The sequence below is a fragment of the Canis aureus genome, chromosome 18 (assembly GCF_053574225.1).
Source record: "Canis aureus isolate CA01 chromosome 18, VMU_Caureus_v.1.0, whole genome shotgun sequence".
Classification (NCBI taxonomy): Eukaryota; Metazoa; Chordata; class Mammalia; order Carnivora; family Canidae; genus Canis; species Canis aureus.
The window spans coordinates 8,252,884-8,277,666 of record NC_135628.1 but is presented as its reverse complement, the minus strand read 5'-3'; the positions used below and the strand labels follow the sequence as shown (position 1 = coordinate 8,277,666).

The following is a 24,783-nucleotide window of genomic DNA, read 5'->3' as shown; positions in this document are numbered from 1 at the left end:
TTGAAAATACCAAACTAAGAAATATGCTGCCTGGCTAAACGTCTGATGATTAAATGATTGAACAAAAGGAGACAAGAACTAGGAAGATACAGAAGTTTACTGATCCCTCTCCCTTCCCTGTTCCAGGGTACCAGGTAGCTTCATCACCTTGTCATGAAGTTATTTAAGAGCAAGATTTATGGTAGAGATGGAGCAGGCCACGGTCATCAAAGGAGTGTGAAGTAAGAAACATATCAGAATAGATGGAGCTTTCTGATTACAGTTAGATTTTTATTAAGGTTGATTATCAACACTTCAGATTAAATTAAATTAGAAAAACTCTGATTTCTCAAAGACAATGTTAAGATCTAGCAATCTTAGAATAACTTCATTTCCAATTTTATGCCATTGGAATTTTATACTGAAAAATTCTTCAATAAAAACCTAAACTCTTAACAATTTATAAAGGATGAAATGTGTTTTTTTTTGTGAATATCTAAATGTTTGGCCATCAAGAATCTTAAAAATAATGATGTATATAGTTTTTTACATATTTAAAATTAAGGCTGTGTATCCTATCAATAATAAATTATTTACATTCTTTGCTGTTATTATCTGGATATGCAACTATTAAAAACATAGACTCACTAGAGAGTATTTTGATGAAACAGAATGAAAATCACAACAAAAACTTTAATAAGATATTTTAGACAAGGCTTTTTATTGTATCTATATGTAATCTCTATCCTTAGTGAACATGATGCCTAATGCCATTCAATTATAAGTGATGAGAATGCTAAATAAAAATTCCCATTCCATATGAGTTAAAATTATAGGTTCATATGACATAAATCTTTATTTTGAACAGAAAGGCATACCCAATTTTTATTAATGCAAAATTATTTTCTTCCTGTTACTTTAAAATAAATATTAAATAATAGGAGTTTGAGGGAGTATCAGATTATTTGTTGGCGCTGATAGTAAACATGTTGCAGTCTGGTTACAAGGACATTTTATAGATTCCTGTGGTTTCTGTCCATACATGAGAAGAAGACTGATCAGGTAGTTACAAAGAAACATAGATGAAGAAACAATTAATTTTAGCTGATAGTGAATATGGTAATTTAGGAAACCTTCATAAAAGACATAATGCTTGAGCTTGCTTTGAATTGTGACAGTGTTCACTGGGCAAAGGGGAGATGTCCATCACAGAGGATGCAGTATAAGTGCAAGGCACACAAGTGTGGAGCACTGTGGTTTGTGTGCACACAGAAATGAGGCAGGGAAGAGATCAAGAAGGAAACCAGATGATTGATGAATAATTAGAAGTGGAGGAAGGAGAAAATGCGATTAAAGATAATGCTAAGATTTTAAGTCATTCATTTGTCCTTAACAACATTTTTGATTGCTGTACACATGTGTACTACAGTGTTTTGATCAAAATCTTATAAAGGCATATACAAACAGGAAATCTCTTGTCATCAAACATTAGGAAAGAAAATATTTATAACACTGATAATAATCATGTTAAATAAAATCTCTTCCTGAAAGAAAAGCACAAATCAATTTTAAATATAAGGGGTAAGCAAACCTTGTGGCCTTTATGCATTGTTAGAAAGAGATGCTGTCTAAACTATGGCAATCAACAAATTCTGCTCTAATCCAGGAAATGTAAAATCAGTCTTAAGCCTTTTAATGCTTTATTCAAGTGTGTGTGTGGAAAGTGGTAGAGGAGGGAAAGACAGGAGGGAAGGAGGGAGAAATGGGAGAGAGATTTTAGACATATTCTTTTAAGAAGGACACGTCAGGTAGATACAACATGCATAATCTGCACAGAGATGAGCTTCATTGTACGTGAAAATGCAGGAATTATTTAATTGGTTAAACTGTAAATAGAAGAAGTATATAAGCAATTGAATTTATTTAGAGGTTTTTTTTTTATAGAAGTAAGCATCCATGATAGATAGTTGAAGAGAAATAGAGCAGAGTCCATTATAACATTGCTGTTTCTTCAATAATAATATCAGATATAACAAGGGTTTCTTGCTCCCTCCCTATTTCTGGTAAGGGAGTATAAACTTCACCACCACTCCATATGTACACTAAAATGTCTTCAGCTATTTTTGCAAGTCCCCAGAGAGGATGAGTGTTCCTGAATAGATGCTCTCAATTACTATGTGTTTCTTTTTCTTTTGGTCCATGTTTCTTTTGGAGATGTCACCAAAAATTTATGAAGGTGTATTACTCTCTTCCTGCTTCTTGATTTGTTTCCTGTTACTCCTTGTTAATACACTTCTGTACCAAGATCTCACTGGTTTGAAGTTGTTCTTTTAAAGAGATTCCCCCCAACACACATCTGTGTGTTTTACCCTATCACAGAGGTCCCAAATATGTATCAGTTTTATTCTCTAAAACTCACATCATGCATGAAGAATTATTTCAGCATCAAGATGCTTGAACATCTTTTCCTTGTACATAAACAGGAGTTCAGGAAGGTTGGCCTGAAAGCTAGGACTCTACCTGAAACAAGGCTTGCTTTTTTTTTTTTTTAATTTTTTTTTTTTTTAAATTTATGATAGAGAGAGAGAGAGAGAGGCAAAGACACAGACAGAGGGAGAAGCAGGCTCCATGCACCGGGAGCCCAACGTGGGATTTGATCCCGGGTCTCCAAGATCGCGCCCTGGGCCAAAGGCAGGCGCTAAACCGCTGCGCCACCCAGGGATCCCAAGGCTTGCTTTTTATGCTAAATCTTTTCTTGTCTTTGAATTAAGGTTTAGAATTTATAAGTAATTATTTGACATTAAACTTTTTAACAATCCTATATAGATAGGTAGGACAGATAATTATCATTACCATTTAATAGACCAGAAACCTGAAACTTGGAAAACTGTATTTACTCAGCAAGTAATTGCATAGCTGAAACTCAAATCCAAGTTGTCAGAGTCTAGATCTGGTCCACGATTCTCAACTGTCTCCACAGTGATGAAGATATGCTGTGTGTCAAATGCCATCCATTAATGTGTAGCAACTGCAATCACAGAATGAAATTACATCCTTAGCTGAAAGTAGATTCCCCTTACTGCTTAGGGGTACCTTATCAAAACCACAATTTCTCTCCCAACAAAAATGCACATTAGTGGGCAGCCCTGTGCAAATATACACATCACATTCTTTTTTTTAAATTTTTATTTATTTATGATAGTCACACACAGAGAGAGAGAGAGAGAGAGGCAGAGACACAGGCAGAGGGAGAAGCAGGTTCCATGCACCGGGAGCCCGACGTGGGATTCGATCCCGGGTCTCCAGGATCGCGCCCTGGGCCAAAGGCAGGCGCTAAACTGCTGTGCCACCCAGGGATCCTACACATCACATTCTTTTGCAACTAGATCCAAAGATTTTAGGGATGTCCTTAACCACAGAGCTATATTTATTTTATTTTATTTTTTAAAGATTTTATTTATTCATGAGAGAGAGAGAGAGGCAGAGACATAGGCAGAGGGAGAAGCAGGTTCCCTATGGGGAGCCTTATGCAGGTCTCAATCCCAGGACCCCAGGATCATGACCTGAGCCAAAGTCAGGTGCTCAACCACTGAGCCACCCATGTATGGGACAGAGCTATATTTAAAGGATGTCTGCATGTTGCATACTGATCCTGTTCTCTAAGGCAGGTTTTATCAAAGAGGTTTTACTGTGTGTATTTCAGTGCTAGTGTATATATTTCTTTTGATATCAAAATCGTTTATCCAAGGCATATGTCCTTATTAAAAAATATTAAAAATGCATAAAAGTGAGTCTACATGGTGAAGGAGAAATTTAATTGAAATACCCAAAGTTCTATTTTCTTGAAAGTTGTATTAACAAGTTATGGTTTCTTATCATGTTTACAGTAATGAATTGAACTGTTGAATAATATGTGTATATTTGAATTAAATTATATATATAATCTATATATATTATATATGTACATGTATATATACAAACATATATTTAGTTGCTTCTTCAGATTACTTAGAGCAAATTTGAGCAAACATTTCTTGCACAGACATTTAACAAAGTATTTTTAATAACTAAAAGATTTATGTCTGCATGACCTGTCTAGTCAATTGAATGATTGATCAATATCTGATTGATTTCAGTAACCTGTGTGAATCTTATGAAGGATGGTAGTAGAGGTAAAGGCTCAACCTCTGTGGTTTTCAACCTTGGTTGCCCTTTTGAATCACCTGAGGATGAACTCCAATTTTAGGAATTTTGACTTGACTGTGTAAAGTGTGGCCTGAACAATGGGATTTTTAAAAAGCTTCTCTAGTGGTTCTAGTTTACAATCACTGCCCTAATGCCTTTGTTTTCCCTTAAATGGGAGAACTCTTAAACAGCACAAGAAAGAGTATATTATTTATAATCTGTCAAGCTAGGACAAATTGAGATTATTTTTGAGGAGAGGAGCTGTATTTAACAAGAATATGGGTGACCAAAGTAATAAATTCAGCCCACTCTTTTATAAATCTTTTTTCCTTCTTATAAATTACATACAACAGATAAAATCTGAATTGATAAACATCAACTATATGCTGATTATGTAGTCTATGCAATTAACCTTTCTGCCTTGCCTGATGAGTTATAACCATGATTATATTTAATCAGAATTATGGAATGTAGTTTCTGAAAGTCTCACCTGAGCCTTTTGATGCATCTCCTTATTCTTAACATGTCACAAAATATCTTGTATGTGAGGTTACATTTTTGAATCATAGTTTAATAAACACAATCAAAAGTCTTTTTTAAAAAAAACCCTCAAGGCCTAATTCCTCACCAGAGTAAGTTTCAGCTTTTTGAACCATGTCTAGAGTGGTTTAGGGAGCTGGAATAAGAGGGGGGGAAGAGGAAGAGCTTTAGAGAGCCCAAGGAATGTGGATCTAGTTTAATTTCTTAACTCATATTTATAATGATGTCTTTCCTGGATATTTCTTCTTCCTGCACCCCCATTTCAGGAAATATAAAATTAGCAATTGAAGATATGTGCAGTTACCTGAGGAGTAAGAAGAGTAGATTTAGAAGGATGATCTCGGGGCTGATTTCTGCTAAATGATGTTGTGCCTCTCTCCACTCCTGCAGTTAGCCTATGCAATAACTAGCAGAACTGTACCTGGAAAGACTGGGAGCAAAGGGCTATCTCTGGAGAAGCTTTCAATTTTAAATGTAGATCATTAGATCAGAAATGGAGTGAAAGTGAATAAAATCCAAATACATTTTTATCATTTACATATGCCTCCAATTCTTTTTTCTTCCTGTCCCTATACTACACTGTAATGCTAGTTTGTTTGTTTATTTTTTTGATTATAGGCAACACACAATGTTACATTAGATTCAGGTGTACAACTTAGTGATTTGACAAGTTTATGCATTATACTATGTTCACCACAGGTAGGCTGCCATCTGTGCCATTATATCTCTACTACAGTATCATTGGTTGTATTCTTTATGGTCTGCTTTCTATGTCCATGGTTTACCCATTCCATACCTGGAGGCCTGTGTCTCCCATTGCCCTCACCCATTTTGCTCAAGCCCCCTCGCTCTCTGGCAACCATCAGTTTGTACTCAGTATTTATACATCTGATTTTGCTCTTTTCTTTGTTTATGCATTTTTTTAGATTCCATTTATGCATGGAATCTTACGGTATTTTGTTTTCCACAGTCTGCCTTATTTTACTTAGCATAATACTCTCTAGTTCTGTCCGTATTGTCACAAATGGCACAGTCTCATCCTTTTTTTATGGCTGTGTCATATTCCCTTAGAACTATAATGCTAGTTTAGCCATTAAATCTTTTTCTTAAAACCTGGAATTTCATTTTAAGAATGTTGGGCAATAGGGGCACCTGGATGGCTCACTCGGTTAAGCATCCAACTCTCGATTTCAGCTCATGATTTCAGGATCATCAGATTAAGCCCAGCATCAGGTTCTATGCTCAGCAGGCAGTCCGTTTATCTCTCTCTGTTCCTCTTACAATCAAAAGAAAGAAAAGAAAGAAAGAAAAGAAAAGAAAAGAAAAGAAAGAAAGAAAGAAAGAAAGAAAGAAAGAAAGAAAGAAAAAGAAGAAAAGAAAAGAAAAGAAAAGAAAGAAGAAAGAAAGAAAAAGAAAAATGGACAACAGATACCCTCCCTCAAATGATGGTATAAATCCAGGTTTTTAAAAAAAAAAAAATCCAGGTTTACAAAACTGATGGAAATGATTAAAAGATAATTAACATATCAAAGACTATACAATCATCAGTGTAATAATTATGGAAATATGTCAGCATTCAACCCTAAATGTTAATAACTATGCTTAATAATAATGAGAACATTTATTGAACTTAAAGGGCTAAGCACATTTTTAATTTATGTGCATTACTTTATTTAAACCTCATTATAAACCTATATTCTGTAGGACTTGTTGTCACTCCCATTTAACAAATGTAGAGATTGAGGCATAGAGAGAGAGATAATCTGCCCAAGGTCCAGGCCAGGCTATGAACTTGGACATTTTGTTTCTGGAGTCTACATTGTTAATCCCTACACAATATAACCTATATACAAAATAGTTTGAACCAGTTGGAGAAAAAAATGGAAGAATTTGTATTTCTGAGAAGATTGGTCCATTATAACAGCAAGTTAAGTGGTGGAACATCAAGTATCTCATTCATATTCCCCCCTTAAGAGAACATAAGGGACCTATGTTACCAGGAAAGACATGAAAAATGATCCTTACTTCCTTAGATAAGTAGGACTGAGAACTGGGACTGGGATGCTCCCCAACTTGCAGTTGATAAAGCAGGAAGACACAATAATTTAGGAATAACTGTTTTAGGATTGACAGCAGTAAACAGAGGAATATGAGCAGAGAAAAATAATTCTACATCAAACAAAAGTGATCAGTGAACTTATCCTTAATGTAGAAATTTAAGCAAAATAAGAGAGAAAAAGAATAGAGATGGAGTTCCTCAGCACTGGCTCCCATAGCCTTGTGATCTTTCTCACTCCTGCAGGCAGAAGAATATGTAATCCATCAGCAGTTATTCCAGAAAAGGCATGAAACACCACCCAGGTAAATGAATTAAGGAAAATCCACTAGAACTATTTTTTAGTTCTTTTGTCTTTGTTTTTATTCTGATTAAAAAGATTTCTATTGAAATATAACAAACATAGAAAATTATCAAAAGAACAAAACAATCAGTAAATTATATGAAGTGAAATTTTCATATAACCACTGCCTGGGTCAAGGAGTGTAGTGGTAGCACCACACATATGCTCCTTGGACTCTCTTTTGACTTCTAACACCATATATTGGTTTTGCAGATTTTTGTGTTTTATATAAATGGAACAAGATGTATGTATCATTTTGTGACTTGATTCTTTTACTCAACCTTATGTTTGTGAAGTTCATCCCTGTTGGTGCTTGTAGCAGTAATTCATTCATTGTCATTGTTACATATTGTGGAAGATTCCTGTAATGGTAGCTCCCAGTTAATCATGATTTTCTGTTTACATGCCCTTCTGCGATGTGCTATTGGCTGCTTCTCCTATTAAAGGATGAAGACTGTTTTTTCACTGTCTGAAATCGCAGCTGGCTTTATGAATGTTTTGACGTAGATTGTGTTAGAAATGATATTATGCACATTCTAGAAGCTTAGTCCTAAGAGTGCTTGCAGCTTCCTCTCTTGCCTTCTTAGATCCTTTTGTTATCATGCTGTGAAGAAGCCTAGAGTAGCCTACTAAAGATGAAAGGCTCTACAGGATGAGAATAGGTTATCTCAGTGATAGCACCATGTTCCAGGGACCATCTTACACCTGCATACCTAGGTGAAATATCAGATGACTGTGACCACATGAGTGAATCCAGACACATGGGTAGAACAGAAACCCCCAGCAAACCTACTCATTTTCCAAAAAATAATAAATTATGGTTTTAAGCCATCTAGTTGTTTGTTATGTAGCAATAGAAAATGGAAATAGCACATGTGAAAATATTAGTTTGTTTATCCATTCTATTTTAGTGGACATTTGGATTGTTTCTAGGTTTTGGATATTACAAGTATTTCCACTATGATATGTTTTAGGAAACACATATATGCATTTCTGTTGAATAAATATCTAGAGATATACTTGCTAGGTCAGTATTCATAGACACTGACAAAGAGTTTTCCAAAGTGGCCGTATCAATTTAAATTATATTCAATTTATATTCCGTATCAATTTATATCAGCAATGTAGGAGAGTTCTAGTTGCTCCATGTTATTATTCATTTTTGGCAATGTCTCTTCACTTTAGTCATTTTAGTCTGTGGGTTGTAGTACCTCACAGTAGATTTAATTTGAATTTCTCTGATGACTGAAGAATTGGATCTTTTTCATATGTTTATTGGCCCTTGGGATATCTTTTTTAAAATAAGGTATTTGGTTAAAGTCTGTTACCCATTTTACCATTGTCTGTCTTTTTCTTACTAGTTTTTAGAATTTCTTTATATATTCTAGGTATAAGCCTTTTGTCAGTTTCATGTGTTAAGAACATCATTTCCCACCTACCTTGTGGCTTGTCTTTTTATTCCTGTAGTGGTGTCCTTTGAGGGTTTGGATCACACTACCACTTAGGTCAGCTGAGGTGATACCTGAGAGTGAGAAGAATGTAAATGGAAAATGAAGAAGTGAGAACATTTGTGACAATATGATCCTAAGATCAACACTGTTATGGGGCTGTGGTTCATGCCACTGACCTTCCTCTTTTGGATTTTTCCTTAGGAAGAGAGGCCTGTGGACATGGGATAAGAGTTGGACTAAGGTAGCAATGAGATGTGCCTCACAGACCTCCAGCCACAGGGAGCGTGAGTAATGATGTTAAGTACGTTTTCTTGTTTATTGGCCATTATATATCTTCTTTTGTGTACTGTCTATTCAGTTCTTTTGCTCGTTTGAAAATTGAATGTCTTTTTAAAATGATATATACTAGTTCTTTATATATTCTGAATATGAATTCTTTGTTGGATCAATATACAGAAACTTTTTTTTACTAAGTTTGTGATTTGTTCTTAACAGTATTTTTTGTCTGTGTGGGGAAATGATTTTCATTTTAATGAAGTCCAATTTAACTTTTTTTCTTTTATGTTTAGTGCTTTTTGCATACTGCCCAATGATTTATCACCCATCCAAAGTTCTCGAAAAAATTCTCTTAAAGACTTTAGATTTTAGCCTGTACATTAAACCTTATACATTAATCACTAATTTTTGTATATAAGTGTAAAGGTTCTCTCAGCTATGTAGTTGTTTCAGAATAATTTATTGAGAAGACCAATTCCCCAACCATTGAATAGTATTGGTCAAAAATTATTGATATTATATATGTATGTGATATTCTTTTGGACTCTCTTTTCTGTTGACCTATTTCTCTTGCATCAATACCAAACTGTTTTATTTACTGTATATTTATAGTAAATCTTAAATTGATGCTGTAAATCCTCCAAATTTGTTCTTCTTCAAAATTTTCTTGGATTCTCTGGATCCCTTATATAACCATATGATTTTTAGAATCAGTTTTTTAAGTTCCATAAAAAGTATACTATGAATTTAATTAGGATTTCATTAAATACTTGTTTTCTTTTAAGATATGTTTATTATGTACTTTACATTGAGCACTTCAGAAAAGAAAATAATTACAATGATTTCAAAATGCAATTCCTGGATTCAATAAATGTCCTTTATAATTATGGCCAATCAATATCTAGAGTTGTATGTAGACCCTAATCCAGCTAGCAAATAAATAAAATAACTATATTAATCTCCAGGATTAGAAACATGCATTATTTTTAAAGTCACTTTCCATTGTGTTTTTTTAAAAACATGATTTACATTTATTTTAAGTACATATACATTGATTATAAGAGTTAAAGTAGACTGTTAATGTTAACATCTTAAAACTATGATCATTGTTATCCTAATAGAGAATTCAGTTTAGTACAAAGAAATTCAAGAAGAAAATTCAAGAAGAAAATTTAGCATCTTTCAAATGCTAAAAGTGAGTTCCAACTGTGGTTCTTTTCTGATGTGAGAAGCTGTAGGCACGCATCAGATGATCTACTGATTTACCTTCTGAAAGTATCTTTGGAAGCAGTTGAATTTGGCTTGATTGTAGGAGAATATCATGTTCAGTTTGCTGGGCTGACTTCTCTATTGGTTTCACAAACTGGAATGCCTTCACCAAGCAGAGTCTCTTCCATATTTTGGTCCACTGGGAGATCATTGGTGTTCAAATACTGGATGACCTCATTGGGATCAATTATGAAGAGATCTCTTAGAGCAACACCAGGTTCTTCTAACAGCACACCATAGTCTCAGGAAATCTGACAAGACTGTGATGTTCATATGGCCCAAACTGCTATTATTCATTGGTGTATTTAGCCAGGCAAGGTTGGTGGGAAGTGGGAATACATCGAAACTGCAACAGCTTCACAGTTAACATAATGAAATTCACTGGCTTTGTCACTAAAGCAACAATTTTTGTAGGACACACAAAGGTAAAGTCCAAAGGATAGAAGAAAAGCACCAATATTTCCCCCTAAAGTCATCAAGGCTTAGGTGTTTGAACTTTGTTTACAACTGTGTAACAAAGAATTGTATATTAGGTTTCTGATCAATATGGTGTGCTAAGCTAATGTAGAAAATCATACTCTTATCTAAAACACATGTTGATATATTTAACCATAAACTTTCAAAAATACACGTCAGTTCTTGAAAGCATTAGGAAAGGCTCTAGGAACTAGTAATAAAGATTATAAAGCCATAGTTGCAAGTGAGGGAAGCAAAGCTGAATGGCTTTAGAACTGAACATGTGCTACAGCTGCTAAGGTTCCAAGACCTGGACTCAAATCAGAGCTAAAATCTAGGCTTGTGTGTGGTAGGGAGCTGGAACTGAGCTTCTTGCATAAAGCTGAGACCCATCAAGTGTTGATTAGTTCTTGAAATAGAGGCTAGAAAGACTATTTATAGACTGGGAAGTGCCTTAGTGATCTGGGTCATTACAAAAATAAATATATTAAATTCACGTATGTAAAAGAGACTTGACTTGGTCAAAAAACACTGTGCAGATATACTTTATTTATAACTAGACACAAAACATTATATCATGACCCAGAAAGGTAAATTTCTGGAAAGGACATACTAGAAAATACTAGTCAAATAAATGCTTATTGATTAACAAACAAAAAATATTTAACATGCAAAGCATTAATAGGGATGAAAAAGATTGCAACATAGAGATAAAAGGAATATTCCACCAAGAAGCAATAAAATTAAGTTTTATGTATGTATCAAAACCTCCCAATATTTAAAGCATATTTAAATATTAAATATTTAAAGGATGGAGATAGTCAAAAGGTACAAACTTCCAGTCATCAGATAAGTCTTAAGGATGTAGTATACAGTATGGTGACTATAATTTACAGTGCTGTATTCTATATTTGAAAGTTGCTATGATGGTATGTCTTAAAAGTTCTCATCAGAAAAAAAATTTTTGTAAAAATAATATTTAAAGCAAAAATGGACAGAGTTATAAAGAGAATTCAATTAATCCATAGTTATGGCAGGAGATTTGCATATGCCTTTTTTTAGTAACCAATAAATCACACAGACAGAATGTTTTCACGGATGCAAGTTTGAACAATTCAGTTAACAAGTTTGATCTAATAGATATGAGATATGTGTGAGACCTGATGCTTATAGTTCCTGACCATAAAAATAGAGAACCCACATTCTTTTCAGCTTCTCAGACATTAGTTTTTCTATTGTGTTAAAGTGTTTCAAAAGTGATAGATTTCCAAAACAAAATGTTGTGTATACAAAGTACAGCATGCGACTATATATATTAATAAAGATCTGAAAATGAAAACTTAATATGCATATAAACATATGTAATAAAGTGCAGAAACCCAGATGAGGTGGATGGTAGTTGTCTCTGAATAAAGAGAGAGGAGAATGAGACCCGAGAGGTGTATGAGGGGGACTTAAAGTCTGGAATGATTAGCTTCTTAATAATAATTTTAGAATGATCTAAAGCAAAGATAGCAAGATGCTTTAGCACATTATTAATCCTGGATTGTGGTTACATGGGTATTCGTTATGTTATACTGTAATTTTCTGTATGTTTGGATACATCATAATATTTAAAGAGAATGATGAAAATCTTTTGGAAGATTTTTTTTTAAGATTTTATTTATTTATTCAGGAGATACATAGAGAGAGGTAGAGATGTAGGCAGAAGGAGAAGCAGGCTCTTTGCAGGGAGCCTGATGTGGGACTTGATCCCAGGATCAGGATCACTCCCTGAGCCACCCAGGCATCTGGGAGGATTTAATTGGTCTATAAGAACTTGCTTTTGGAATGGTATGTCCTAAGTCTTATCTTGATATATTTATATAAGCTTGATATTATGAAATCTGATAAAATGTAATATCAAGAAGATCTTTATATCAACAGCAGAGTTTAAGAAAATTTCATGGAATTTGTCTAAAAATTGACTGTATAGGTAGAACAGTTTAAGGTTATTTATCAAAATACCATAGTCTGCCTTCCTATCACTAAGACTAGAGATGATTGCTTTGAATGAGATGAAGTAAACCTCAATATCCTAGAGTTGTTCCAAGGATTAATGGCAGTAATATACACCAGGCATGTTATATAAATCAACAACAAAATTATGCTGTAAAGATGCAGTATCCAAGCAGAAGATACACATTAATTAAAATGTTAGGAAAAAAACATAATTCAAGCTGGCTTCAATATATTCTTGGGGACATGTGATACCAGTAGTCAACCAAGCAATACATAAAGAGTCCTATGGGTAAGCTACTGTGACCCCAATATTTCATAGCAGCCATGTTTTCATTCATGTGTGAAGGTAATCTAAAAATAAAAAATATGCAAGGAATCCTAAAATATATCACCCATGTGTTCTTTCTAAGAAACTTGCCTGAACAAGGAAACCTTCATCAAAAAAGAATAACTTTGTTTTGTTTAATGTTCTATATGTTGTGTTTACCCAACATTGATATTGCTATATTTTACCCAACATTGATATTGCTATATTTGTTCTCTTTTTGTTTGTGTACTTCTGATTTTCCCTGGCCTACTCTTTTATATTCAAACTATGAATTACATTGTTTTATATCATCTTGTATACAGTGTATGGCTGGAACTTGTTTTACCTCTTTCAATTTAGGAGTCAATTTCTTCTAAAGAGTGGTTTTTATCTCTCTTACCCTCATTTCTATGAAAGATGTTTTGACTTAATTCACTTGAATCAGTGTTTATGTATGATTCTATTTTTGGTTTTCTTGCTGTATTGTTTCCTTTCTGTTGGTATATCATATCTGTTTCCTTTGTGCCCCCTCCCAACTCTTCCATCATATCTCAGTAACTTGAAAATACATACGGAAGCATATTTTTAGGTCTACAGTAATTATATCCATTAATTTAAATATTCTTATTTTACAGCTTGAGAAATGAAATGACCTCTATTGACCGTCCTCTTGTAAAAGATGAGGAATTAGCAAATGCCTATTTTTGTTTTCTTTTTTTCTTGCCATTTTTGTTAGCATATAATTAGTGTTTTTGTTTTCATCTTATATAGCTTTTATTCAAATAATGATAATTGCATTCTTGTTCATAGAAAGCTATATTACATCAGTAACTTGGGCTTGAAGAACAAGAAGATTTAAGAAGGGGACAGAATGATTTGAACAATTATAATAAATATATTAATTAATAAAATGTACCATACTTAATCCCCTTTAAACAGAAATCAACTAGTTTTAAGGGCTATGAAACATTTACAAAAATGACCATGTGTTCGGGCACAAAGAAAACCTTAATGGGGCTCCTGGGTGTCTCAGTCAGTTAAGTGTTCAACTCTTGGTTTCTACTTCAGTCATGACTTCAGGGTTGTAGGATCAAGCTTCTTGTGAGACTGCACACCCAGTGCATGGAGTCTGCTGGGGATTATGTACCTCTACCTCTCCCTCTGCTTCTCCCTCTGCTAGCTTGTGTGTGCTCTTTCTCTCTTAAATAAATAAAAATAAATAAATAAATAAATAAATAAATAAATAAATAAATAAATAAATAAAATCTTTAAAAAACCGAAAATCTTAATAAATATTTTAGATTGGAAAGAGTGCAACCATGTCTTCTGATCACAGTGGAATAAAAATTAGAAGTCCATGATCAAAAAAGAAATAAACCATGAAAATTATTTTTAAGTATTTAGAAGAGTAAATAATATTTAGAAAAATATAAACTTTTCAAACATTTAGAAAATAAATATAAACATTTTAAAACTTCTCCAAAACAACTCCTAAATAGAAAAGCAAAATATGAATTAATGAGAATGAAAGCACTGTTTATCATAATATTTATAACTTTTGACATCTTCAGTATATAAAACAAGTATATAAAACATAAAACATATTGTTTTATGCTCAATGAATTAAGCATCCAATTTCAGAAGTTAAAAGAGACAAAATAAGTCTAAAGAAAGCAAGAAAGAACCAAAGGTACATACAGAAATCAATGAAATAAAACTAAGGAAAGTAGAAGAAAATATTAACTAAAAAGAAAGAAGAAAATATTAAGTGAAAATAGTTGCAGATTTTTTTATTAGGTAGAAAAGGTAAGATTGATAAAAATAATATTAATAAATTAGGCACAGATCTGGTCTAAAATATGAAAGATGAAAAATGAACAATTCACTAGGTTAATCAAGATTAGAATTTTTTAAAAAAAACTACAAATATACATATGTAGAAAATGAGTAAGGAAAAATAACTGTAGATAAAGAGGAAATAAGATTTATAAAATAAAATTTTCAATTGTATAATAATAACTTTGAAAATGTTAATGAAAACTATACAAAGAAATAGAAAAATAAAAATACCCAGATTGGTTCAAGAAAAAACACAATTGACAAATATCAATACAATTAGAAACATTGTGTAAAACGGTACCTCAGGAATAATGAACTGAGATGATTTTATGGGTGATTTATTTTAAATATTCAGGTAAAAGATAACCTTGATAATAAGTCTTTTGCAATATTAGAGAATGAGGAAATCTTCTGACTTGTTTTTAAAAACCATCATAATATTGATACTTATATTTGACTATGATAATCCAAAAAAAGAAAACTATGCCCTATTCCAATTTTACTTGGGAATATCAATGTAAAAAAATCTTAAAGTAGTATGAAATAGAATGCAGTAGTATATTGGAATATACACCATTACCAAAATCCCCTCGTGCCTGAGTGCACTTGTGGCTTGATGTTAGATAGTCCATTACTACAATTACTATAGTAACAGGTAAAAGCATGATAGTTGTCCCCAAAACGCAGTTGATAAGATTCAGTGTCTACTTCTAATAAATGCTTTTAGTAACATAAGAATAGAAGGAAGCTCCCTAAGTGGACTAAGGAGCATCAGAAACCAGCAGCAGACATATTTAACAGTGGACTCCAAGAGGGTAATTTTAAAATCAGGAAAAAGACTAGTTGGAATTTAGTTTACTACTAAGAAACACCCTAAGTCCTCTGGAAATAATTAGGTTTAGAGGAAACTCCGGTATGCATGTCTAGAGAAGGGGCAGAGGTTCTATAGGAGCTAGTATGAAGTGGACATTTCTGGGGTCAGTTTTCGAGAAGCACCTAGAAGAAAGTTTCCCTGAAACTCTTCCAAACACTAGCAAATCTCTGTAATCCAGAATGATGAAGTTTGCTACATCACTTAGATTTCCAACAGGTAACTTCAAATTCCTAAGCTCAAAGTAATCACTGCCTGAAATTCCACTACCTGGAGATCTTTTGAACAAATATTTATGCATATACCTAGGTGGCACAGGAGAAACTAACTCCTAATCACTGACATTGCGTTGATGAGTCTTTCAATAGGTTATCACATCAATGACACATTTAAGGGAAGGCGACAGTGGTAGCTTGTATTTATTGAATGCTTATCCATATGCCAGGCATTGTTCTGATATTAGGCACATCACTTCATTTAATCCTCACAATAACCATATTACATATGGAGAAACAGAGGTTTAGTGTTGAGATAGAACTTAGCCAAACTACATGGCTAGTAAGTAGTAGCGAGCAGCTGAGTGTCCAGTCTGCTGCTCTGAGTTACTACTGCACTGCCCTAGTCTTTAGAAGTACATGTTCTTAGTGCAAGGGTTTCTGACCTCCAACTAAATTGATTCAGAACTGATTTTAGACTGAAAGTCACTTATGTGCCAAGGCATCTTGAATCTTCTGTAATTGATAAAAACATGAAAATGTTTTCCTTGCCCTCAGGAAACTTATTCTGTAATAAAGGAGGTACACATGTGAATAGCCAAATACACCCAAGGGCAAATGTAGGGTTTTTGACTATGGTTATGGGTGGGTCAAGGCTCCTCAGATAACATGTTAGGGATGTGGAGGCAGAGAACCTTCTTTGGAGTAGCCATGCTTTTGGAATTCTGCATTTTCCCTATAACGGTACGAATCTCTGGTGATATTCTATGAAATATATGGTGAGTTCTTAACTTTCCATCTGTTTTGAGTGTGTATCATAAAAAGTCAAAGGAACTGTTCCCTCAACAGGTATTTTATTACTTCTATTGCCAAGGGAAGAAGGACTTTGGGAGAAACTTAGTAAATACGAAATAAATATGAGTAGCATGCAACTTCTGACCCTCTACTCTTTCAAAGAATGAAATGAGTTGATATCATCACAAAAAGAAAGACACCTTAATTTATTCTCTAATTTGGATAATCTACTGGGAGAAAACCTTCATAGTCATAGATAGGAAGGTGAGAGAAATCAGTCCTGCTAGAATTGCTCTTTCAATTGTCAGCATGTTTTAATGAAATGCCAGTCTTTTCATGCCAAATCCTGAAGGAAACCTCTGGGTACCGATTGATGAAATGATTTCACTCCCATTTGAGTCTCAAGTAAAATAAAGCCTCTCCCATTTTGCAGAGCACAGCACTCTAGAAGTTCAAAAGGTAAGACATACTTTCAGTATGTATAAATTGCGGAGTACATTTGAAAATAAAATTTTTAATTATGTTTGACATCTGAGGCCCAGTGCTGTCATCCTGTAGGAAAGTAACATCTGTTTTGACATCTCTAGTGGAAGAGACTTTAAATCAGTTTTCATATTACTTATCTACTAGCTAATCAGATTGGATGTGGCATTCTTCTAACCAATTCATTCACAAGGAAGAAAGAAAAGATATGCAGAGGAGTAAGGCTGGGCTTAAACTAATATGATGAATTTAAATGAAAAATCTAAACTCCTTTGAATATATTCTAAGTTTTAATTCAGTGCAAAATTTGAAAATGTTCATTTAATCCTATATGTGCAGTTTTTTTCTTATTCCTTATGCCTTTTACTTTGACTTAAAATCAATAGACCATTAAAGCATTTTTTTTCCTCAAACCATTTGGTTTTATCTCAAGTTCAAGGTTTTAACTGGTTTGCTACTTTTAATAAGTACTTTAAAGATGGCTGAAGCAGATTTTTTTTTTTTTATGTTTTGTGTTTTAAATTGCAGGTATTAGAAAGGCATCATGTTATATTGTTTCTTTGATGGTTGTATATATAGTCTTAATATCTGTTACCTCATCATATTTTAGATTTAAAAGCATGGTGAAGGAAAACAGCTCCCTCTAGGAATCATTACTTCCATATCTTCCATACTCATGGAACTTTCTTAAAGATATGCTTACATAATTTTATGTATCTCTTAAGAATAAAGTAAAAAGAGGTTTTTACTTGAATAACTCAGGATTTCCCTTATAATTATACCTGCATTATTGGGATAAAAATCATATTGCCTCCATGTTCTTTTTCTTTTCATATGGTAGGCACAGGCTTCATATTTCTACTTAAAAATTTACCTATAAATTATAAACTGATTGGTTGAGTTACAAAAGACACACACCAAATTATTCTAACTGGCCAACTCATTCAAGCAATTTTGTCACTATAGATGCAGCTTTAGTTAAGATGGAAGCTCGAAGAAGCTTACAGATGATTTTATTAGAAAATATGTGGGAGGGTAATCCTTTAAACAGATTAATACTAAGAGGGACTTGCATGTTCTTCAAAGACAAAGGCAGAATTTAAAGAAACTAAAAAATAATTGAAGTAATTTTCACAGTAAATGTGTATTTACTGGAAAATATATTTGAATGGGTGAAGATGTGCCATGTTTTAAGATCTAATTTGCCAAACAAGCAAAAAAAAAGATAAAAAATAATTACCAATCAACATTAAAATAAAGGAAAGGTTTAATATCTTTTCTTTGTCTTGAATATGTTTATTAGATACACTGGTGAAGACAGTACAGACCTCCTTTTTATTAAACATTAATCATGCTTAGATGAAGCTGCTAATTTTTTTTTTTTAAGCTGCTAATTTTAATGCTAGTGTGAAGGTCAATAACAATGGTATTTTGACAAATCAGATAATTTCTAAAGGACAAAATAGGGACATGGTCAAGACTTTCTTTTTATTTATTTTTAGATGTTATTTATTTATTCTAGAGAGAGAGGGAGACCATGAGTGGGGTGGGGGGTTGGGGGGAGGAACAGAGGGAGAGGGACAAGGAGACTCTGTGCGGAGAGCAGAGACTGAGGTGGGGCTGGATTTCATGACCCTGAGATCATGACCTGAGCAGAAATCGAGAGTTGGATGCTTAACTGACTGAGCCACCCAGGTGCCCCTAGACTTTCTTTTTAATTTATAATTATGATGATGTGTTTGAATGAATTGTAAACCTAAGTCCTTCCTTCTCTGTTATTACCACATCACAGAATTCCCTACTATATCTTCAAAGTACAGAAATTATTATTTATTCATCATAATTGCAAAAATTACTATAAATGTCTTAATTCTCACTAGACCTATATTGCATGCACATTCTCATAGGAAAATGTCCATCCAAAAATGATTTAGAATTCAAAACTACATTGAAATAATCTTATTTTTAAATTATTGGTTATTTTTTCTTGTTAAATATGAAATATTTGTTGATTTAAGGAATACAAAAACTAGCATTTTTCTATATACAAATCATCTCATTTTATCTTCATACAGTAAAAATAGTTTTAATTCTAGCTATTTCTGGGAGTACCACAGATAAACTTCAAATAAAAAAATCATTTTTGATAGGCACCACACAACTTTAATAGCCCTGGTCTGTACGATATTTAATTTAATTTGCAGTCATTTTATCTGGGAAGACACACTTGGAAGTTACATTGGTGAAGGCTAGACATTTTGTGGGTCTTTTTAAAGTGGCTTTTTTTTTTTTTTTATGGCTAAGGTGAGTGTTGGATATACCTTCTTTGACTTTTTTTAGTACCACTACAGCAACAATAATATTAAATAACTTGGTTTTCTCCAGAAATTAGTCATGAATTGATCTTCTTTAACCAAATTTCCTAACTTACAAAAGCTATATAAACAATGGATACAGGGGTCAGGAGTGTAGTGGTAGTCTAGGTCATATACTCTATGGAGAGATCAAGGTTTCCAATTTTCTTTCTCTGATATTGTTTTGATATAATCAAAGATAGTTAATTTCTCAGTAACTTAAAAATACTTTTTTTTTACTTGGGGATTGAGGTTTTTTATTAGAAAGCATAAATGAGTGATTAATGAATTGTGACAATGGCAGATTTAGCTATTTATTTCTTTTTACTCAACTGTAATCTGTTAGTGTAGTTGAGAACCTAATGGTCCTTCCATTTCAGAAAATTCTCTTCATCTTGGAGTCCAAGAGGGATGAAAGTGAGGACTAAGAGGAAAGAAACATCAAGTGTGAGATTTAGGGCATTTCAGGAAGGAGGGAAGTCTTTTTTACACATCTTTTTTTCTTCCCTTGCCATTTGAGTTTTGGAGAACTCAAGTTTTGGAGAGACAAAGCTAAAGTGATGCCTAACAGAATGGACTTAGAAAAGGATATTTTAGGCCCGTTTTTGGTTTAAGCTTTGTGAGAAGAAAGCCAAAGGATGGCAGCCACAAGGTCTTGAGTAAGAAAAAAAAGCTTTCAGGTAGGGTAACTTGCAGACATTTGGGTGTAAAATCCTAATTGGCATTTTCACAACTGAGGACGTTGGAGAATTTGAGGATCTGGAGACTTTTAAAGCCTTTCACCTATTTTGCCTGTTTACCCCCTGCCTTCCGCTGGTTTCACACTGTGGCGTTGGTGAACAAATACTTTAAGGCAAAAAAGTACTGTCGGAATGTATAGTATCTAGTGTTCACAGAGCCTCAGAATTGCTTTTGAGGATTACCCTATCCTATTTCTCCTCAAGTGGTTGTGGTAGTAGACAGGAATCTAGTAATACTTGATTTAAATTAATTAAAATAGAAGCAAGCAACCTATTACTCTCATATATAGTACAATACAGTATGAATATTAAGTTTTGGGCACATTTTAGCCATTCATATGTCTCTTCATTTAAAAAGGTATTTCTAATTTGGATTCAACATGCAGTTTTATTTAGCAGGAAAATAGAAATTGTGCCTTCTCAAATTTTTGGCATTTTAATTATAAAAGAGAACCAGGCTAACATTAGTAGCTTAAAAAAAGGTCAACAGTATAATTATTCCTTCAGTGTTATTTCAAATTCTGAGTGAAGCAATTAATATTCTATTTTTTAAGACATTTCTCTTTAGGATACATGATTATATACTTTGAAACAAGTGACATTTGTAATTTTGCATTGGACATTTGCACTTTATCTATATAGGCTATATTTAAAATAAATAATACTCCAATATTTTAGAGTTTTCTAAGATTTTTTCCTTGTATGTATTGTTTGATGTATTCTTTTCTTTTTTAAAAAGTCATTTATTTATTTATTTAATTTATTTATTCATGAGAGACCAGAGAGAGAGAGAGAGGCAGAGACATAGGCAGAGGGAGAAGTAGTAGGCTCCTTGCAGAGAGCCCAATGCAGGACTTGATCCCAGGACCCCGGGATCACGACCTGAGCCAAAGGCAGTTGCTCAACCACTGAGCCACCCACGTATCCCAAGATGTATTCTTTTCTGATTCAGTGAAACTTTATTGTATTTGAATGTGATAAAATAGAATTTAGACTATTACACTCTGTCCAAATAATTGTTATAATCAGTAATTAGGGAATTAACTTGATCAGTAAATAGCAAAAGCAAGCTCAAACCTCCATTTTGACCATTGAATTATGTGTTTTTGTTACTGATTGGATTTGCCAGATAATTTTAAAAAAATTATAGGTATTTATTCCCTTTCTTTTCATTTTTTCCTTTTTTTAAAAACTTAAGTTTAATTAATATACAGTGTTGTATTAGCTTCAGGTGCACAGTATAATAATTCAGTGATTATTTTTTAAATTTAATTTATTCATTTATTTATTCATGAGAGACAGAGACAGAGAGAGAGGTAGAGACATAGGCAGAGGGAGAAGTAGGCACCCTGTGAGGAGCCCCATGCGAGACAGAATGGGGCAGACAGAATGGCAGATGGCAGATGCTCAACCACTGAGCCACCCAGGCAGATGCTCAACCACTGAGCCACCCAGGTGCCCTCAACAATTCTATTTATACTTTGTGCTCATCACAATAAGTGTACTCTTTTTTCAAGATACAGCATTACATTACTTTCAGGCATACAACATAGTGATTCAATAGTTCTACACATTATTTGGTGCAAATCTCAAAAGGTGTGATTTTAAAGCCTTTGACCTATTTTGCCCATTTGCTCACCTGCCTTCCGCTGGTAACCATCAGTTTGTTCTCTATATTTCAGTCTGTTTCTTTGTTTCTCTGTTTTCCTTTGTTTGTGTGATTTATTTCCTAAGTTCCACATATGAGTGAAATCATATGGTATTTGTCTTTCTCTGACTGACTTATTTCACTTAACATTATATTCTGACTCCATCCATGTTGTTGCAAATGGCAAGATTTCATTCCTTTTCATTGCATTGTAACTATGTATGTGTATACACACACACACACACCCCACATCTTTATCCATTCATCTATTGATGGATACTTGGGTTTCTTCCATAATTTGGCTATTGTAAATCATGCTATAATAAACATAGGGGTGTTTATATCCTTTTGAGTTAGTGTTTTTGTATTCTTTGGGTAAAGAGCCAGTTGTACAATTACTGGATTGTAGGGAAGTTCTATTTTTAATTTTTTGAGGAACCTCCATACTGTTTTCCACAGTGACTGCACTAGTGTGTATTCCCATCAACAGTGCATGAGGGTTCTTTTATCTCCATATCCTCACCAACACTTAACTGTTTCTTGTGTTGTTGATTTTAGTGATCCTGAAAGGTGTGAGGTGATAGCTCATTATAGTTTTGATTTGCATTTTCTTGATGATGAGTAGTGTGGAGCATCTTTTTTGCGTGTCTGTTGACCATATTATATGGCTTCCTTGGAGAAGTATCTGTTCATTTTTTCCACCCTTTTTAAATTGGATTATTTAGGGGGTTTTTGTTGTTGAGTTGTATACATTCTTTAATATATTTTGGATATTAACCCCTTATTGGATATATCATTTACAAATATCTTCTCCCATTCAGTAAGTTGTCTTTTAGTTTTGTTGATTATTTCCTTTACTGTTCAGAAGCTTTTTATTTTGATGTAGTTCCAAAAGTTTATTTTTTGCTTTTGTTTCCCTATCTAGAGACATATCCAGAAAAATGTTGCTGTAGCTGATATCAGAGAAGTTACCAACTGTGCTGTCTTCTAGGATTTTTGTGATTTCAGGTCTCACATTTAGATCTTTAAACCATTTTGAGTTTATTTTTGTGTGTGGTATAAGAAAGTGGTCCAGTTTCTTTCTTTAGCATGTTGCTGTCCAGTTTTCCCAGCACCATTTGTTGAACTGACAGATACAGAGTATCTTTCCATTTGTTTGTGTCATGTTCAATTTCTTTTATCACTGTTGTATAGTTTTCAGACTATAGATCTTCCACCTCCTTGGTTAAGTTTATTGATAGGCATTTTATTACCTTTGGCACAATTTTAAATGAAACTGTTTCTTAATTTCTTTTTTTGCTGCTTTATTATTGATACCTAGAAATGCAACAGATTTTTCTACATTGGTTTTATATCCTGCAAACTTACTAAATTAATTTATCAGTTCTAATAGTTTTTTGGTGAACTCTTCCTGGTTTTCTATATATAGTATCATGTCATGTGCAAATGGTGAAAGTTTCACTTTTTCCTTACTAATTTGGATGCCTTTTCTTTCTTTTTCTTGTCTGGTTGGTCTGGCTAGGACTTCAGTATTATGTTGAATAAAAGTGGTGAGAGTGGACATCCTTATCTTGTTCCTCTCTTAAAGGAAAAGCTATCGTTTTTTACCATTGGTATGATCTTATCTATGTGTTTTTCATAGATGGCCTTTATTATGTTGAGGTATGTTCCCTCTCAACCTATTTTGTTGAGGCTTTAAATTTGAATGTATGCTATACTTTATTAAATGCTTTTTCTGCATCTATTGAGATGATCACATGGTTTTTAATTCTTTTTCTTGTTGATGCGATATATGATGTTGATTGATTTGTGAGTATTGAACCACCTTTGCATCATCCCAAGATAACTCCCACTTAATCATGGTGAATGATTTTTTTTGAATTTATTATTGGATTTAGTTTGATAGTATTTTGTTGAGGATTTTTGCATCTATGTTCATCAGAGGTATTGGCCTATATATATATATATATTTTTTTTTTTTAATGTCTATCTGATTTTGGTATCAGGGTAATTCTGGACTCATAGAATGAATTTGGAAATTTTCCTTCCTTTTCTATTTTTGGGTTAGTTTGAAAAGAATAAGTACTAACTCTTCTTTAAATATTTGGTAGAATTCACCTGTGAAGCCATCTGGTCCTGGACTTTAGTTTGTTGGGAGTTTTTTGATTACTTATTGAATTTCATTGGTGGTAATGAGTCTGTTCAAATTTTCTATTTCTTCCTGATCCAGCTTTGGAAGTTATAGATTTCTAGGAATTTATGTTTCTTCTAGGTTGTCCAATTAGTTGCATATAATTTTTCATGGTATTCTTTGAGTCCTTTGCATTTCTGTGGTGTTGGTTGTTCTTTGTCCTCTTCCTTTGTGATTTTGAATGCTCTCTTTCTTTCTCTTTTGACGGGTGGCTAAATGTTGATCGATTTTGTTCACCTATTCAAAGAATCATCTCCTAATTTCATTGATTTGTTGTATTGGTTTTTTTTATTGTTAATTTCTAGTTTGTATATTTCTACTCTAATCTTTATTATTTTCTTCCTTCTACGCTTTTGGGTTTTGTTTGTTGTTTTGTTAGCTCCTTTAGGTGTAGGTGTAGGTTGTTTATCTGAGATTTTCTTGCTTTTTGAGGTTAGTCTATTTTGCTATAAAATTCCCTCTTACAATAGTTTTTGCTGCGTCTCAAAAATGGACCATTGTGTTTTTATTTTCATCTTTCTTCATGTAGTTTTTTATTTCTTCTTTGATTTCTTGGTTGCTGTATTCATTGTTTAGTTGCATGTTATTCAACTTCCAGGTATTTGCTCCTTCCAGATTTTTTCTTATGATTGATTTCTAGTTTCATAGCATTAAGGTCAGAAGAGATGCAAAATTCAGTCTTTTTGAATTTATTGAGAGTTGTTTTGAAGCATGACATGTAGTCTGTCCTGGAGAATGCTTCATATGCACTTGAAGAGAATGTTTGCTTCACTGTTTTAGGAAA

At 33.3% G+C, this 24,783-nt stretch overlaps 1 long non-coding RNA gene and 1 pseudogene across 23 annotated transcripts in view; one reads left to right on the top strand and one right to left on the bottom strand.

Annotated features, from left to right (window-relative positions):
- LOC144288544 (uncharacterized) overlaps positions 1 to 24,783 on the top strand; it is a 493,091-nt gene that overhangs the window by 107,278 nt on the left and 361,030 nt on the right. For 17 of the 23 annotated variants that reach the window (XR_013356452.1, XR_013356462.1, XR_013356459.1 and 14 more), the window contains one exon: positions 8,756 to 8,855. This is a non-coding gene — a long non-coding RNA (uncharacterized LOC144288544). Of the gene's footprint in view, positions 1 to 126; positions 222 to 6,037; positions 7,066 to 8,755; positions 8,856 to 24,783 lie in introns of those variants that run through there. The other 6 variants (XR_013356434.1, XR_013356473.1, XR_013356460.1 and 3 more) reach the window with 3 other exon arrangements.
- LOC144288467 (thioredoxin-dependent peroxide reductase, mitochondrial pseudogene) lies at positions 10,085 to 13,269 on the bottom strand (annotated as a pseudogene).